General features: G+C 41.9%; 1 protein-coding gene across 2 annotated transcripts in view; it reads right to left on the bottom strand.

Annotated features, from left to right (window-relative positions):
* Positions 1-11,236, bottom strand: part of ALS2CL (ALS2 C-terminal like) — a 45,334-nt gene extending 34,098 nt beyond the window's left edge. The window contains exon 1 of one of the 2 annotated variants that reach the window (XM_037004340.2): positions 11,118-11,236. The gene's annotated coding sequence lies outside the window, so the exon portion shown is untranslated. Of the gene's footprint in view, positions 1-10,788; positions 10,935-11,117 lie in introns of those variants that run through there. The other variant, XM_037004341.2, reaches the window with a different exon arrangement.
* Positions 11,237-18,502: the final 7,266 nt, after the last annotated feature.

Here is an 18,502-nt window from a genome sequence, read left to right as displayed (position 1 = left end):
TGGCGGTGCTAGCTACAAAACTTTTTTTACTCTGTGTATATCCATTTATTTTCTTTAACTTCCACCTAGCTCATTGATTATTTAGCTAGGACTGTGTAGAAACTACAGGCTTTCAAAATACATTTTAAAATTCCATTTTATTTTATTTCTTAATCAGGGCACTTTTCCATTTCAAATATTTTAAAAATTTCCTTTCAAACCGAAACTTTTATTTTAGCTTTTATCTCTATTAGAAATTAACATGCATTTCCCCATAAATTAGTGATCATGCTGCAAAGATTAAGAAACCTTTCTTTTCCAATCCTAAATACTATTTCTACGATTCCATAAAGTTCTCTAACCTCTCACTGTACTTCTGCATGCTAATGCATATCTCCTTCCAACATCTATATGATTTTTTTTTTCTCTACTGCAATTCAGTACAGGTAGTTAAGAGTAGCTAACAATATAATTCCACATGATATGGCATCTGTGTTTACATCTGGCTCTAATCACATGCTTAGAAGAGATTTATATAAGGGAAAGTAAACAAGGAGAAAACAAAATAAAAACACAACTATGAGAAATAATGATTGCTGTTATTTAAAAAATATTCCCAACTTATAGGTAGAACTTTCTCACCACATGCTTCAAAGCTACTAGGATTACAAACATAAGGTACGGCATTCAAAAATGCTGGAAGGAAAGCAAGAAAGCCAGGAAGGAAGCAAGGAAGGAAGGGAGGGAGGAAGGGAGGAATAACCAAACATCTCCATATGCTTTCACATAAGGGTCATCTTGACACATGACTGATGCTTTCAATTTACACAATACTTTTGCTCCACGCTACAGTTATATATGTCATGGCTTGGTGGTAAAGTTCCTTAGTTCCTTCAAAAAGTAAGTGAATCACAACTATTTACTACTCCTATCTAGGAATTTAGGGAAAAACAAATTCAAGAAACATCAGTCAGGAACCATAAAACTGTATTTACACACACATGCACACACACACACACACTCTCGAAGAGCCACGACATCCTCAAATGAGAAATTCACAGTCTTACTTGATAATTCAAGCTATTTCAGCTTAATTCAAGATAAGCAGTATTACAATTACATTATGGTATTGGCAGTACACTCACAGAAACACCATTAAAAATAATTGAGGAAGGATATACAAGAAAAGATGGTGGCATGAGAGGAGAGACAGAGGCTTCCTCCTAAAACTGGATACAATTAGAAAATTTAATTGGCGCAACTAATCCTGAGAGAGCAACAGGAAAGAGGACGCGTCAGACTGCACACACCTGAGAAAAGAGCAGACCTCCCCGAACGAGGTGACGCACCAGAGCTGGGGCTCCGCGAGACCCGAGCTCCTCCCCCACCCCAGCTCACAGGTGGGAGGAAGAGAAACAGAGCTGGGAGGGAGTGGAAGGCCTGGGACTGCTGAATACCTAGCTCCGGAGACCTGCTCAGGGAGCACAAACCTACAGTTCATGGTGCTTTCATGAGGCTCGCATGACTACTAGGTTGGAAAGTTAATACAGACAGAGTTCCTGGGGAGACTGGGATTCTGGCCACTTGTGGAAAGCAGGGATCCATATCCGATTGCTCTGGGACAAAAACTTATACCTGTGTGACTGGCCCACTGGCTCAGGCAGTGGACACAGGCACAGCAGCTGGGAGGCGGGGAACAGCTCTTTCCTACCCCCAAGCACAAGTACCGCTCCCCTGCGACCCCCGACATTGCTTCAGGGGCTCAGCAGTTTCAGAAGAGAGCTCTGGGACACTAGAGGGCAACATATACAAACATGAAACGCCAAGGAAACTTGTCCAGAGTAAAATTGTTAATACAGCTCCCGAGAAAGATTTAAATGATATGGACCTCGTGACTCTTCCTGAAAGGGAGTTCAAAATAAAAATAATCAACATCCTAATGGAGGTACGGAAAGACATACAAGAACTCAGGAATGAATTCAGGTCAGAAGTCCAACTGTTAAAGAACACAATGGAGGGTATTAAAAGCAGGTTGGATACGGTGGCGGAGACAATAAATGAAATAGAAACTAGAGAAGAGGAATACAAAGAAGCTGAGGCACAGAGAGAAAAAAGGATCTCTAAATATGAAAGAATATTGAGACAACTGTGGGACCAATGCAAGCAGAACAATATTTGCATTATAGGGATACCAGAAGGGACAGAAAGTGTCTTTGAGGAGGTAGTTGCTGAAAACTTCCCCAATCTGGGGAAGGAGATAGTCTCTCAAGCCATGGAGATCCACAGATCCCCCTACACAAGGGACCCCAGGAAGACAACAGCAAGACACATACTAATTAAAATGGGAAAGATCAAGGATAAGGACAGACTGTTAAAAGCAGCCAGAGGCAGAAATAAGATCACATACAAAGGAAAGCCCATCAGGCTAACATCAGACTTCTCAGCAGAAACCTTACAGGCCAGAAGGGACTGGCATGATGTATTAAATGCCATGAAGCAGAAGGGCCTGGAACCAAGATTACTTTATCCAGCGAAATTATCATTTAAATTTGAAGGACAGATTAAACAATTTCCAGATAAGCAAAAGCTGAGAGAGTTCACCTCCCACAAACCATCTCTGCAGTCTATTTTGGAGGGACTGCTATAGATGGAAGTGTTCCTAGGGGTGGATAGCTGTCACCAGAGCTAGTAAAACCACGGTAGGGAGGGTGGAGCAGCTGACTGTGAGGCAAATGAAAAATTAAATTGACTATCCCCAAAGCCAATCAAGGGATAGAGAAAAAGTATAGAATCTGATACCTAATATATAAAGAATGAAGGAGGAAGAAAAAGGAGGAGAAATAGAAAAGAACCTTTAGATTGTGTTTGTAACAGCATACTACGTGAGTTAAGTTAGACTCTTAGATAGTAACGAAAGTAACCCGGAACCTTTGGTAACCACGAATCTAAAGCCTGAAATGGCAATAAGTACATACCTATCAATAATCACCCTAAATGTAAATGGACTGAATGCACCAATTAAAAGACATAGAGTCACTGAATGGATAAAAAAACAAGACCCATCTATCTGCTGCTTACAAGAGACTCACCTCAAACCCAAAGACATGCAGAGACTAAAAGTCAAGGGATGGAAAAGATATTTCATGCAAACAATAGGGAGAAAAAAGCAGGTGCTGCAGTACTAGTATCAGACAAAACAGACTTCAAAACAGGAAAGTAACAAGAGATAAAGAAGGACATTACATAATGATAAAGGGCTCAGTCCAACAAGAGGATATAACCATTATAAATATATATGCACCTAACACAGGAGCATCAGCATATGTGAAACAAATACTAACAGAACTAAAGGAGGAAATAGAATGCAATGCATTCATTTTAGGAGACTTCAACACACCATTCACTCCAAAGGACAGATCCACCAGACAGAAAATAAGTAAGGACACAGAGGCACTGAACAACACACTAGAAGAGATGGACCTAATAGACATCTATAGAATTCTACACCCAAAAGCAACAGGATACACATTCTTCTCAAGTGCACATGGAACATTCTCCAGAATAGACTACATACTAGGCCACAAAAAGAGCCTCAGTAAATTCAAAAAGATGGAAATCCTACAAACTAACTTTTCAGACCACAAAGGTATAAAACTAGAAATAAATTGTACCAAGAAAGCAAAAAGGCTCACAAACACATGGAGGCTTAACAACATGCTTCTAAATAGTCAATGGATCAATGACCAAATTAAAATGGATATCCAGCAATATATGGAAATAAATGACAACAACACAAAGCCCCAACTTCTGTGGGACGCAGTGAAAGCAGTCTTAAGAGGAAAGTATATAGCAATCCAGGCATATTTAAAGAAGGAAGAACAAACCCAAATGAATAGTCTAACGTCACAGTTATCAAATTTGGAAGAAGAACAAATGAGGCCTAAAGTCAGCAGAAGGAGGGACATAATAAAGATCAGAGAAGAAATAAATAAAATTGAGAAGAATAAAACAATAGAAAAAATCAATGAAACCAAGAGCTGGTTCTTTGAGAAAATAAACAAAATAGATAACCCTCTAGCCAGACTTAGTAAGAGAAAAAGAGAATCAACACACATCAACAGAATCAGAAATGAGAAAGGAAACATCATGATGGACCCAACAGAAATACAAAGAATTATTAGAGACTACTATGAAAACCTATATGCTAAGAAGCTGGAAAACCTAGAAGAAATGGACAACTTCCTAGAAAAATACAACCTTCCAAGTCTGACCAAGGAAGAAACAGAAAATCTAAACAAACCAATTACCAGCAAAGAAATTGAAGTGGTAATCAAAAATCTACCCAAGAAAAAAGCCCCTGGGCCACATGGATTTACCTCAGAATTTTATCAGACATACAGAGAAGACATAATGCCCATTCTCCTTAAAGTTTTCCAAAAAATAGAAGAGCAGGGAATACTCCCAAACTCATTCTATGAAGCCAACATCACCCTAATACCAAAACCAGGCAAAGACCCCACCAAAAAAGAATCCCAATATCCCTAATGAATGTAGATGCAAAAATACTCAACAAAATATTAGCAAACCGAATTCAAAATTACATCAGGATGATCATACACCATGACCAAGTGGGATTCATCCCAGGGATGCAAGGATGATACAACATTCGAAAATCCATCAACATCATCCACCACATCAACAAAAAGAAAGACAAAAACCACATGATCATCTCTATAGATGCTGAAAAAGCATTCGACAAAATTCAACATCCATTCATGATAAAAACCCTCAGCAAAATGGGTATAGAGGGCAGGTACCTCAACATAATAAAGACCATATCCTATAAACCCACAGCCAACATCATACTTAACAGTGAGAAGCTGAAAGCTTTTCCTCTGAGATCAGGAACAAAACAGGGATGCCTACTCTCCCCACTGTTATTTAACATAGTACTGGAGGTCCTAGCTACAGCAATTAGACAAAACAAAGAAATACAAGGAATCCAGATTGGTAAAGAATTTAAACTGTCATTATTTGCAGATGACAATGTATTGTACATAGAAAACCCTAAAGACTCCACTCCAAAACTACTAGAACTGATATCGGAATACAGCAACATTGCAGGATACAAAATGAACACACAAATCTGTGGCTTTCCTATACACTAACAATGAGCCAATAGAAAGAGAAATCACGAAAACAATTCTATTCACAATTGCATCAAAAAGAATAAAATACCTAGGAATAAACCTAACCAAGGAAGTGAAAGACCTATACCCTGAAAACTATAAGACACTCTTAAGAGAAGTTAAAGAGGACACTAACAAATTGAAACTCATCCCATGCTCTTGCCTAGGAAAAATTAATATCGTCAAAATGGCCATCCTGCCCAAAGCAATATACAGATTTGATGCAATCCCTATAAAATTACCAACAACCTTCTTCAACGAACTAGAACAAATAGTTCAAAAATTCACATGGAAACACCAAAGACCCCGAATAGCCAAAGCAATCCTGAGAAGGAAGAATAAAGTGGCAGGGATCTCACTCCCCAACTTCAAGCTGTACTACAAAGCCATAGCAATCAAGACAATTTGGTACTGGCACAAGAACAGAGCCACAGACCAGTGGAACAGATTAGAGACTCCAGACATTAACTCAAACATATATGGTCAATTAATATTCGATAAAGGAGCCATGGGCATACAATGGGGAAACGATAGTCTCTTCAGCAGATGGTGCTGGCAAAACTGGACAGCTACATGTAAGAGAATGAAACTGCATCACTGTCTAACCCCATACACAAAAGTAAATTCAAAATGGATCAAAGACCTGAATGTAAATCATGAAACCATAAAACTCTTGGAAAAAAACATAGGCAAAAATCTCTTGGATGTGAACATTAGCAACTTCTTCATGAATATATCTCCCCAGGCAAGGAAAACAAAAGGAAAAATGAACAAGTGGGACTATATCAAGCTGGAAAGCTTCTGTACAGCAAAGGACACCATCAATAGAACAAAAAGGTACCCTACAGTATGGGAGAATATTTTCATAAATGACAGATCCTATAAAGGCTTGACATCCAAAATATATAAAGAGCTTACGCTCTTCAACAAACAAAAAGCAAATAATCCAATTAAAAAATGGACAGAGGAGCTAAACAGACAGTTCTCCAAAGAAGAAATTCAGATGGCCAACAGACACATGAAAAAATCCTCCACATCGCTAGTTATCAGAGAAATGCAAATTAAAACCACAATGAGATATCACCTCACACCAGTAAGGATAGCCACCATCCAAAAGACAAAGAACAACAAATGTTGGTGAGGTTGCGGAGAAGGAGGAACCTTCCTACACTGCTGGTGGGAATGTAAATCAGTTCAACCATTGTGGAAAGCAATATGGAGGTTCTCCAAATTCTCAAAATAAAGACTTACCATTTGACCCAGGAATTCCACTTCTAGGAATTTACGCTAAGGATGCAGCACTCCAGTTTGAAAAAGACAGATGCACCCCTATGTTTATCGCAGCACTATTTACAATAGCCAAGAAATGGAAGCAACCTAAGTGTCCATCAGTAGATGGATAAAAAAGATGTGGCACATATGCACAATGGAATATTATTCAGCCATAAGAAGAAAACAAATCCTACCATTTGCAACAACATGGATGGAGCTAGAGGGTATTATACTCAGTGAAATAAGCCAAGTAGAGAAAAACAAATACCAAATGATTTCACTCACCTGTGGAGTGTAAGAACAAAAGAAAAACTGAAGGAACAAAACATCAGCAGAATCACAGAATCCAAGAATGGACTAACAGTTACCAAAGGGAACTTTTGGTAGAACTTAAGGAGAATGGGAGGGTAGGGAGAGTTAAGGGCGGGGAAGAAGAAAGGGGATATTATGATTAGCATGCATAATGTGGGGGGTGGAGGAAAGGGGAGGGCTTTGCAACACAGAGAAGACAAGTAGTGATTCTACAACATCTTACTATGCTGATGGACAGTGACTGTAATGGGGTTTTTGTTGGGGGACTTGGGGTAGGGGAGAGACTAGCAAACATAACGTTCTTCAAAAAAATAAAATAAATTAAATAAATTAAAAAAAAAAAAAGAATCCAAAGACTTTTGTTACAAAATGGTAAAAAAAAAAAAAAAATTGAGAAAGTACATACTTCCAACATTTGACCTAATGAAATACTTTTTTTAGGAATGTATTAATATATGCAATTATAGTAACATAATAATGTGAACATAAATCAAAGAGCATAACTAAATATTTTAAGTCGTGCAATTATTTATATGTGAGAGTTATAATACCGATTTACATGGTCGGTTGAAAAGTGAGAATTCTTTGAATGTGAGCCTAAGATAATGATAAGTATCAAGCCATAGAGACTTTTACACTGCATTTAAAACCCCAAAACAAAGTTAGTTTCTTAAATTGATTAATTTAAAATGCATATACTACCTGATTCTGATTCTTAAAGTACAAGGAGAAGGAAAAGATAAAATTGAGAAATCTCTAGTACCTGAGTGAGACTGCTCGTTAAGCAGTTGTCTGCCAACCTGCGTTTAAGTGTACACAAGTTATGGGAAAATAATTACACGATACTATCAATCAATTACTTACAATTTTTCATTTGACGTTTTAATGTCTAAAAATATTTTTTCAGGGATCTTACTAGGAATAACAAGGTTAAAAAGTATGGTAAATATGCAAAAAAAAAATACAGGCCAATCATTAACATATTCTTCTCCAAACCTAACACCATAAAACTTTTTTTTTTTTTTTACAGCAGTAATGCATCGGGTCTAAAGCAAGACTAAAGTGATAACGACCTCAATTTCAGGATATATAAAGCTCAAATTTATAAAAACGTCCAAACTAAAACATTCCTACTTCTTTCCAGTCTTAGTATACTGTCTAGAAAATACATATGCCTAATTGACCCAGGGCTAATTTTACACATCAGTAGGACTCAGAATTACACCAAGCATCCCTAGCCATGCAGAGGTCCCAATCAACAGGAGACAGGAACTAAGGGTACTACTACACCAAACATCACTTTTGTTTTAGCATCCTCTACTGGTGGTTTCCAAAGACAGCAAGCAGAAATGGTGTAAATAACAGAAAAATATGTACCTGCTAGTCCATCTAAAGTAAAGTAATCAGATTGTGGTCATTCGTAGCTAGAATAACTTCCTCAAAAAAAAAAAGGAAGAAAGAAAACCACACAGAGTATAAGCGGAAAATGAGAAGACAGATTTTTAAAATACAACAAGCAAAGCATTACATTATAAATGGTAAAAATCGATTTAAGCAATTCAAATACCACTCCTTTATAGATTACTAACATCATTACCATCAAGTTACTACGTACGGTTTGATGCTTTGGCCAAACCATGCTCACTTGCTTTACACTTGTCAAATTACATTATTTGATTCTCCCATTAATATCCTAAACTGCAGATATATTCCGGAAAGGAAATTAAAATATTTTACGGGAGGCTTAGCAGTAAAATCTGCATACCTTATTTTAAAACGAATTTAAAAATATTTACATATAAGTAACAGCATAAAGTATCTCTTCAACTATCTGTCACTGTATACATCATTCACCATCATTAAAAAGACAAGAGCTAACATTTTTCCCAAGCAATTCTCTTCAATAAACAGCTGCAACTTAAATATGATTGCATTGCTAAGAAATATTAACCAGCACCTATCCTAAGGCTTCAGAACACAGTGGCATATAACCATTTTTAATTCGCAGATTATGAGGCTTACCTCAAATAACATGGCTGTAATCATTAGCACTGGATGAAACTGATTTGAGAACAAAAAGAAATACAAGCACGGAGCCAAAAATGGTGAAAATGGAAGGTACCTGTAGTAGTACAGTGCTATCCTAAAACACCTTTTGTTTTCCGAGAGTAATCCATACTGCAGACAAGATATTTTGTGCTAAACAGCCCCAAATCTGTTCTTCTAATATTAAACACAAAAGAAAAACACTAACAGCAAGTGTGGTAAATCAATCCCTCCCTCAAGAATGAAAGCAGCAGACAGAGGGGGGCTCACATACAAGCAGGAGAAAACTCAACACCATCTTTTTTCTACCTGCACAAGGTGCCATTTGCTGCAGCGATCAAGAACCTCTTTTTCCTGCTGATTCCAAGTACCTTTCAGGATAGCTTTTTTTCCCCTCAAGTCATCTGTTGATATGCCTTATGGATGTGTTCATACTATAGGGTCTTTAGAAGAAAAACCCATTCTTTCCTGTTCAGGTAAACATATTTAAGTAGCTGCACAGACGCTGCTGGGGCGGTTCAGACTCACATGTCACACACGTGTCGTCATCAACAAGAAAATACCCTTTCTCTGGCGATGAACATTTTAAGTAAGGTAAAGAGTGAACAGCCCTCACCAACCAACTTACCTTTCCTAAAGCCAGCCACATCAACAGCGGCTGCAGCTCAATACAGAACACACAGTATTTAACGCTAAAACAGGAGATTAAATTGCAATGGCCTGTGCGCCACTCTTTGCCGTAAGGTGTCATCTCTCCACAATGAGGATACCAAATGTGAGTTATCAATCCTAACAGACGTCTTCAAAAAGCAAATGTTTATTCGAATAACTAAAAATCACTCATGAAAGCAGTGACTTCAGTGTCAGCCCAGTGTATTATAAATGTTTACGACTGGAAGGAAACATCAAGAAACAGCTTAAAATCTTGGTATCTGCTTCTAGACAGGAAATCCCACACAAAATCTAAAACCACCAGGAAAGGTAAGAAAACCTTACTGTTTCACATCCCAGAAGGGAGGGAGAAAGGGAGCCAGGTGGGTCTGGGGGTCGGGGAACGCCATAGAGTTTACACCCACACACACATTTCCTCATTTTTCTGGAAGGTACAGCGATCCCAATTACAGGCGCGTTTATTGGCCTACTCCTAAAAACTCGTTTTAAAAATAACGCAGGAGCCAAAAGGAGCACCTCCGTCCGAACCTACGCGAAATTCCTTACATAGCCTGGGCTGCAGCCGGCGGCAGGGTCGTTGCAGCCCACTATTATACAAACAGGTACGGGGTCGCCGGGAGGGGGACTTCGCCGGTGCCCGCCGCCCCCGTGCCGGCAAGTCTCGCTCCTCTCGCCACAGGAACGGTCTAGGTAAGAGCGAATCAGCAAACATTTCGCTGCTGAACAAGAGGTAGAGCCGGCACAGAATCGCCCCCAAGATAAGCAGAAGTGCAAACTTACACAAATCAACAAACACTGCAGCTGCAGCGCGAGCAGCGGACCGAGCGTCCGTGGGACCGTCCACCCCCTCCCCCACCCGCCTTCCACCTGAGACCGAGCGCGCCTTCCAAGCTCCATTACCCGACGCAGCGCTCCGCGCGTCCGGCCCAGGTAACAACTTCCCTAGAAACCCAAAGAGAAGACAGGCGTCCGCACAGAACGCTCCCCAGGGAGGGGATCTGTCTGCGGTGCTTCCCGGTCTCCGAAACCAGGTAACAACTCCACAAAGGCACCCGCCGCCCGCTCCAGGTCTCCAGCGGCGGCAGGCAGGTGCCCGCTCGCGGCCCGAGTCCCCGGCCGCCCCGCCAGCTCCCCGCGGAACGTGCACGGCGCTCACGGGGCTCGCCTCGCCGGGGCCAGCTGGGTCGAGGAGCGGCGGGGGGCCACTTAGGGCCCCGCGCCTCCCGACTCCGCCGGCGCGCCTCGCCAGCCGGTCACAGCTTCACCGCCACGGGCCCAGCCCAGTCCGCCCGCGCGCACGAACACGGACGGCACGCACCCCGCAGCCGCGGCCGCACGTCGTCCGCAGCCCGAGCCGGCGGGTCCAAGCCGCGGAGCCCGAGAGAGAGGCCCTTGTGTCCGGGCCGCGCCAGGCACAAGTTGGTTCCTCCGCACTGAGGGAGGGTGACACGCAGGGGGTTGAGTCCCGGAGGAGGGGCCGATGGGCAAGAGAGTGGGGTGCGTGCGGGACAAAGCAACGGCCGCTTCTCCCGGGACCAGAATAGGGGCCGGCCGCGCGCGGCATGGCTCCCCGCCCTCACTCCCCGGGGCGCCCCGGCTGCCGGCTCTCCCGGCTTCCGCCGCTCCCCGGTCCGCCCCGCTGCTCACCGTCACGGCGCCGCGGGCTCTGCTGCTTTCTGCGCTGACGCCTGGGGCCGGCGCCTGCTCCTCCTCGCGTACGTCGGAAGGCTCCAGGCAGGTCCTCCGCCTCTCGCCGCCCAGCGCCTGGCTTACGACCCTCGCGGCTTCACGACATCACGTTCCTTACACTAGAGCCGCTCGCTCTACGGCGGCAACCTTGTTGCTAAGGAGAGGACGGTTTGCGCCAGCCCTGGAAGCTGCTGAGTTTGAATGGAGGGGCGAGGGAAAAGTTTCCCTCAGTGTCGTGAGATGGGGGAGACTTGATTGAAAACAATAAAACATTACTGAGAAAGGGTGGGTGGGTCGGTAGGGAGGGAGAAGGGGAAAAAGGGGCATTACAATTAGCGCACATAATGTAGGGGGGACACGGGGAAGGCAGTACAGCACAGAGAAGACAAGTAGTGACTCTATAGCATCTTACTACGCTAATGGACAGTGACTGTAATGGGGTATGTGGGGGGGGACTTGATAATAGCGGGGATGTGGTAACCACAGTGTTGCTCATGCGAAACCTGAGCATAAGATTGTGTCAATGATACCTTTAATAATAATTTTAAAAAAGGATAGTCAATAAACTAAAGACCAAGGCATGTTTCCTTGGCTTGGAAATCCCATTTAAAAATGTAACTTAAATTACCCCGAGGAAAATTAACTAGTCTTCCATTAAAATATCTTTACTAAATTAGGAAGTGTTGTCGTCCATGCAATCAAGTTTAAGGTATAACTTTCCATTATTTTTGTCTTTTATTTCATCATTAGAGGTTTATTCCCGGAATTGAGGTATTTTATATATTATACTATAAAGATAATATTATTTTCATTTTACTTCCTGCCTGTATTATTATGTAAAAGTGTAATTATTATTATTTATTCTTACAGATGGACTTTTCTATGCATTCTTAATGAAGTATTTTTGATGAAACGAAGTTTTCAAAGTTTTGAAATTCAATTTATCATTTTTTTTATGCTTAATGCTTTCTGTGCCCTCTCCAAGAAATCTCTGCCTATTCTAAAATTACAAAAAAACTCATCTGTTTTCTCCTCAAAGCTAATAGTTTTATTTTTGCATTTATGTCTATAATCAGTAGACCTGTGGTTTGTTGGGAAGTATGGATAGAGGTTCATTTTCTTCCTATAATAGTTATCCACTTGTCCCAGCATTGTTAGTGAAAAGACTATACTTTCAGCATAGGATTAATTTGGCACCTCTGTCAAAGAATCAATTGGCAATTTATGTGTGACTCTTGCTGTGATCTGTTTGTCTATACTAAAGTCAGTACCACACTGCCTTGATTACTGAAGCTTTATATTAATTCTTGAAATTGGGTTGTGTAAGTTCAACATTTTTCTTTTCCAAATTGTTTCAGCTATAATATGGGAGAGACTGGTGCCTTGGGCAGTGGCCTCTGCAACAGACTGGCCCTCAGCCCCAACCCTCATCCTCTCCCGACATGTCCTCTACCCTCTTGGGGGCTGAAGGCATCAGTCTTTCCTCCTCCCTCGCTGCTGGCAGTATCTCCCAGGAGTGCCGCCTGTGTTCTCAGTAACTCAATCTCTTTCTTAAGGGTATCCCACAGGTCCTCGTCCATCTCCTCCAAGCGATGCTGAAGTGTGTCCCTCTCCTGCCAAAGTCTCTCTCTCTCTCATTGATAACCCTTTCCTCTATCTTCAGTAACAAACATCCCACAATCCTGGCTGCTACATGCCACTCATGGCCTCTAAGCAGTCTTCGATCTCAGGGAAGGCTAATTCCACACCTTCTGGTGTCTCCACCCTTCCTCAATTCTGGGGAAGGCCCCACCCCTCTAGGAGGTGTTTCACCCTACGCCACTTCCCCACTGGGGGCTCCCCACTTGGAAGCTCAACATATTCAGGTATCATCGTCAGAGAAAAGCAAATCAAAACCACAATGACATATGACCTCACACCTGTCAGAATGGCTACTATCAAAAATAAATAACCAATGCTAGTGAGGATGTGAAGGAAAGGGAATCTTTGTGTACTATTGGTAGGAATGTAAATTGGTTGCAGTATAAAGGTTCCTCAAAACTTAAAAATGGAATTACCATATGATCCAGCAATTCCATTCCAAAGAAAATGAAAACACTAATTCAAACAGATATATGCCCAACCCCATGTTTACTGCAGCAGTATTCATAGTAGCAAGATATGGAAATGTAGGTCATCAATGGATAAATGGATAAAGATGTATATATATATATATACAATGTAATACTTTGCAGCCATAAAAATTAATGAGTCCCTTACCACTTGCCAGGAAATATGGAATGAACGTTGAGGGTATTATGCTACGCTAAACAAGCCAAACAGAGAAGACAGATATCTTAGCATCTCCCTTACTTATATGTGCTATCTAAAAATATATAAAAATAAAAATCAAGTTCTTAGACCAGGTTGGTGGGGGCCAGGGCCAGGGCCTGGGGGAATGGGTAAAACTGGTGAAGGAGATCAAAATGTACTTTATAATTTCGAGTTATAAAATAAGACATGAGGCTGTAACACATAGCATGGTGACTACAGTTAATAATACTGTATTGCATGTTTGAAAGTTGCTAAGAGGGTAAATCTTAAAAGGACAAATACTACATGATACCACTTAGAATAAAATAGTAAGCTCATAGAAGCAAAGACTGGAATGGTGGTTGCCAGGGGCTGAGTGGAGGGGAAAATGGGAAGGGTTGGGCAGAGGGTACAAAGTTTCCTTATACCAGATGAAAAAGACCTAGACAGCTACTATATAGCCCAGAGCCTACCCTTAACAGTACTCTATTGTATACTTAAAAATATACTAGAGGATAGGTCTTATGTTAATTAATCATTCTTATCACTAAATAAAAATAAATAAGAGGGCAGGAGGAAACTTTTGGAGGTGATGCCTAGGTTTATGGAAAGATTGTGTGATGACTTCACAGGTATATACTTATCACCAAACTCATTACATTGTATACATTTAATACCTTCAGCCTTTCTGGATGTCGACCACACTTAAAGTGGTTTTTTTAAAAAAACTGTCTCATTTTACAGTCCACATCCTTAACCAGTAAGGTATATATAGTCTTAAGGTTTTTAATGACTGGGCAATAAACATCAATTAAACAAGGAGGAAGGTTCAGGAAACAGACTTCTCCAGGATGGCAGACTGGTGGAAGAATCACTGTTCAGAAGAGCATCGGTCTTTCTCATAATAAGGCTTTGGGCCCCGAGAAAGCTAAGTTCAGTTGAAAAGCTGGGAAAAGCTGCTTTTGACCAGCCTTCCCTTAAAAGAAGTACATGTAGCTCCTGTGAGTCATGCTGGAACCATGATGCAACCAATCCCTGACACTACCGCGGGGAGCCTCAGGCCTCACTGGGCACCAGGGGGCCGGGAAAGGAACACCACATCACCTGCATCTGCTCCAGCCAGTACGGCCACCCACAACCTGGTGAGTTTTGTACCCTTGGCCAATTAAACAGGGAACTAACTCTGATCTATAGTGGACATGGCAACAGTCTCTTTCCACGAATTTGTATACCACCTAAAAACATTATAGCTGGTTTCAGAGGGAAGAGTGGTTGAAACCAAATATGCTACCTCTAAGACACTCAGATGTCTAGGCAATACTACTAAGCAACTGCAAACTTGCTTCAGCAAATTAGGGCTTCGATGGATTTGCTGAACTGGAGCTCATGAAGCCACTGGCAGTTTAGAAGTCACTCATAAGGAAAGGATAGCTAAAGCCAAGACAATGGAGAAAGGCACAGCTACAGGGGTAAGGGTACAGATAAGTGGGTCAAGGACTGAAGACACTCCGACAGTGAAGGGACAGCAGAAAGAAGAAAAACCAAATGTGGAAACTACACCAAGAAGTATCAAATCCGTTCCATCATACTGCCCAGATCTCCATTAAACACATCCCTGCCCCTCCACCCCTACTCCTCAGCTCAGCTCCTCACCTCTGTCTATCTGTACTGTGTCTGTGACCTCCTTCCCATCCAACCTCCATCTAAACTCCCATTTTGATCATGACATGACTGGAAAGTCCTATAGACTCTATAGACTTGTCTCAAACAGGCTCTTTGTAGAGGTTCAATGAATTAAACTTTTTGAAACAGGGACCATGCATGTAGTCAGAGTACAGTGAAGGCCTCTGGAAAAAGACCCCTACCAAAACTCCGTATTAATTAAGCAAAATCAGAGTCACATTAATTCTCTAAAGTAAAATATCAAATTAGGAATATAAGCATTCTTCAGTAAAGATTAGTTAAAACTAAAAAGCCAGGAGTAAGTTGGCCTGGAATATTTGAACATCCCCCAGATAAGAATATACCTCAGCATAGCCCATGTCTTCATTCTGTCAATTAAATGAGGCTATTGTAAAATGTACTTTAGCCTGATAAAAAGCCCAGTTTATCTTCCTTAACTTTGCCCAGATGCTGCTTTTCCTCCTCCAGCCCTAATCAAGAAATATATAACCTGGGCAATTAATATAGCATGCAGGCCCAGCCGTAAACAACATAGTGAAGGGCAGGAAGGATTCCAACCTAAAGATAAGATTGCATTCTAACATCCAGGAAGTTAAGAAGATTCTTAACTTACTCTTTGGCAAACAGACAATAACCCAGCCCCCCTTGGGAGCAGGACAGGTAGTCTTGATTAATATGCTCCCAAACCAAGAAGCTGCTATTCTGGGAAAAAAATCAGAGCAGTAAATTTCTTGTGTTAACTCTGCAAAATACTCCAGAAGACTGATAAGAAACTTAGTGTCTCTTCAAAGATAAACATCTGGGGACCATTTAGCAGGTCTGCATCCCTAGCCCTTTTTCTCTCAACTACCTATAAAACCCCTAGACAATGCACCAGTATGGGCTCTCTTGTCCCCTCCTAGCATGAGCCAAGAGCTCTGTCCTCTCACTGTATCTCTCAATAAAAGCCTCTCCTTGGCTCTCCTACCTTGGGTATTTGCTAAGTTCATTCTTGACTCTGGAAACAAGAACCCCAGTGTCAATAGTACAACTTCATTTGGGTACCTGGGCCCAATTCCAATGTATGTTAAGTATGTTGGGGGTGGAGGGTGGTCTTCCCACACATACTTACACCAAGCAATTCTCAAACACCAGCAGGGTGTTGGTGAACGCAATTCTGGTGCTATCTGCCTGGAGACAGCACCAGATTCCCAATTTAAGGACTCCATGCAACAAGACTGCCCTCATCTCCAACTCTAAGTGCCGGTCACAAGCCCCAGGCAGTTACTTGTGCTTCTCATCTACCGGCTACAGTTTGGAGGTTCCCACAACCTCCCTCTTAGGCTTGTTTAATTTGCTACAGTGGCTCACAGAACTCAGGAAAACACATTTACCAGTTTAATAAAGTATACCATAAAGGATACAAGTTAACAGTCAATGAGCAATATCATAGGGCAAGGTCCCAAATAAAGGCGTTTCTATCCTCATGGTGCTCGGCACCTGGCTCAGTGGCACGTGGGGGTGTTCTTGTTCCCCAAGCATAGAAGCCTCTCCAAGAAGCAGGATCCAACTGATGAGAGAACAATGAGCATAGAGCAGAGAGCAAAAAGCTGTTCTCAGAGGTTTCTGTGATGGCATCACTGCATAGTCATGATGGACTAAACAACTGACCATTGGCAGATCCAACATGCAGCACCCACCCTTGGATGGTTGGGGAGGGTCCAAAAGTCTCTCATTAACATGAAAAAATACCTGATTCACCTTTAAGACTCTGCAGTGTTTTCAGGAACTGTGGATGAAGAACAAATGTACCTGGGAAATGTTTCTTATGATTCGTTATATTGCAGTCTTGCAGTCTACCCCATGGTTTCCAAACACAGATTCCTTACAGCAAAACAATCGTACCCATCACAGCACTAACAACTGGTATGGCATTTATATCACAGATAGAGTAACAGTCCAATGCAAAAAGGCATAACATTTGGAAAAGTCAGTGTGGGGTGTGGACAGATTTAAAGCGGCACTTCACTTGTCCTATAAAATCTCATGACAAGCGAACTTTGGATTAAAGATGGTGGTGTGAGAGGTGAGACAGAGGCTTATGCCTAAAACTGCATATAATATGAATCTATAATCAATACAATTAATCCTGAAAAAGCAACAGGAAAGAGGACTGTGCCAGACTGCATATACCTGGAGAAAAGAGCAGACTTCACGGAACAGGGTAACATACCAAAACTGTGGCCTGGTGGGATCCAAGCCCTTCCCCCACCCCAGGTCACTGGCAGGAGGAAGAGAAACAGAGCGGGGAGAGAGTAGAGACCTGGGACTGCTGAATAACTAACTCCGGAGATCTTTTCTGGGAGCAGAAACCTACATTTCATGGTGCTTTCATGATACTCTCAAGATTAGGGGATTGGAAAGCTAAGACAGGCAGAATTCCTGGAGAGACTGAGATTCCAGCTGCTTGTGAAAAGCAGGAATACATATCCGCCTGCTCTGGGACAAAAGAAAGGTGGGCAATATGAAAGACTTCCTAACAAGGAAGCCCTTAGCAAGAGGGCTGCTAAAGAGGCAAGGATTACACAGAGCTTATTGCTAAGGAGAAAGGACAGGTAGAAAAAATTGTCTGGATGCACTATGCCCAGCAGGTTGGGGGCTTTCTTGAACTTCAGGTGCTACAGCTCCCTGGCTGGCTACACAGCTCCAAAGACTCCCTCCATGATTCGCAGCCTACTGCACCTTTCTCCCAGCCAGCTCCAGCTGGCTTGCAAACCAGCAAACCTTACCCTGGTGTTAGGCCAGCCAGAGGGAAGATCTGTCTACAGCAACTACAAATGCAAAGCATGGAGGCTTATGCCTCTGTGCTCTGCCCACTGGTTTAGGCAGTGGAGACAGGCATAGCCGCCAGGAAGCAGGAAACAGCTCTTTCCTCCCCCCAGGCACCAAAACTGCTCCCTTGCAACCCCCAAAATTGCTTCAGGGGCTGAGCAGCTCCATAGAGTAGAACTTCTGGGCACCAGAGTGCACCATTTACAAATGTGAAATGCCAAAGGAACCTGGTTCAGAATAAAATTATGAATACAACTCCTGAGAAAGATTTAAATGACATCAACCTCATGAATCTTCCTGAAAGGGAGTTCAAAATAAAAATCATTAACATGCTCATGGAGGTACAGAAAGATATTCAGTAACTCAGGAATGAATTCTGGTCAGAGAGCCAATCATTGAAGAGCACTCTGGAGGGCATTAAAAGCAGATCAGATAAGGTGGAGGAGATGATAAATGAAATAGAATCTAGAGAACAGGAATACAAAGAAGCTGAGGCACAGAGAAGAAAGGACATTTAAGAATGAAAGAATATTGAGAGAACTATGTGACCAATTCAA

The sequence above is a fragment of the Manis javanica genome, chromosome 3 (assembly GCF_040802235.1).
Source record: "Manis javanica isolate MJ-LG chromosome 3, MJ_LKY, whole genome shotgun sequence".
In the NCBI taxonomy this organism is placed as follows: Eukaryota; Metazoa; Chordata; class Mammalia; order Pholidota; family Manidae; genus Manis; species Manis javanica.
The sequence above is the reverse complement of the archived record's forward strand: the minus strand, read 5'-3'. Positions and strand labels throughout refer to the sequence as shown.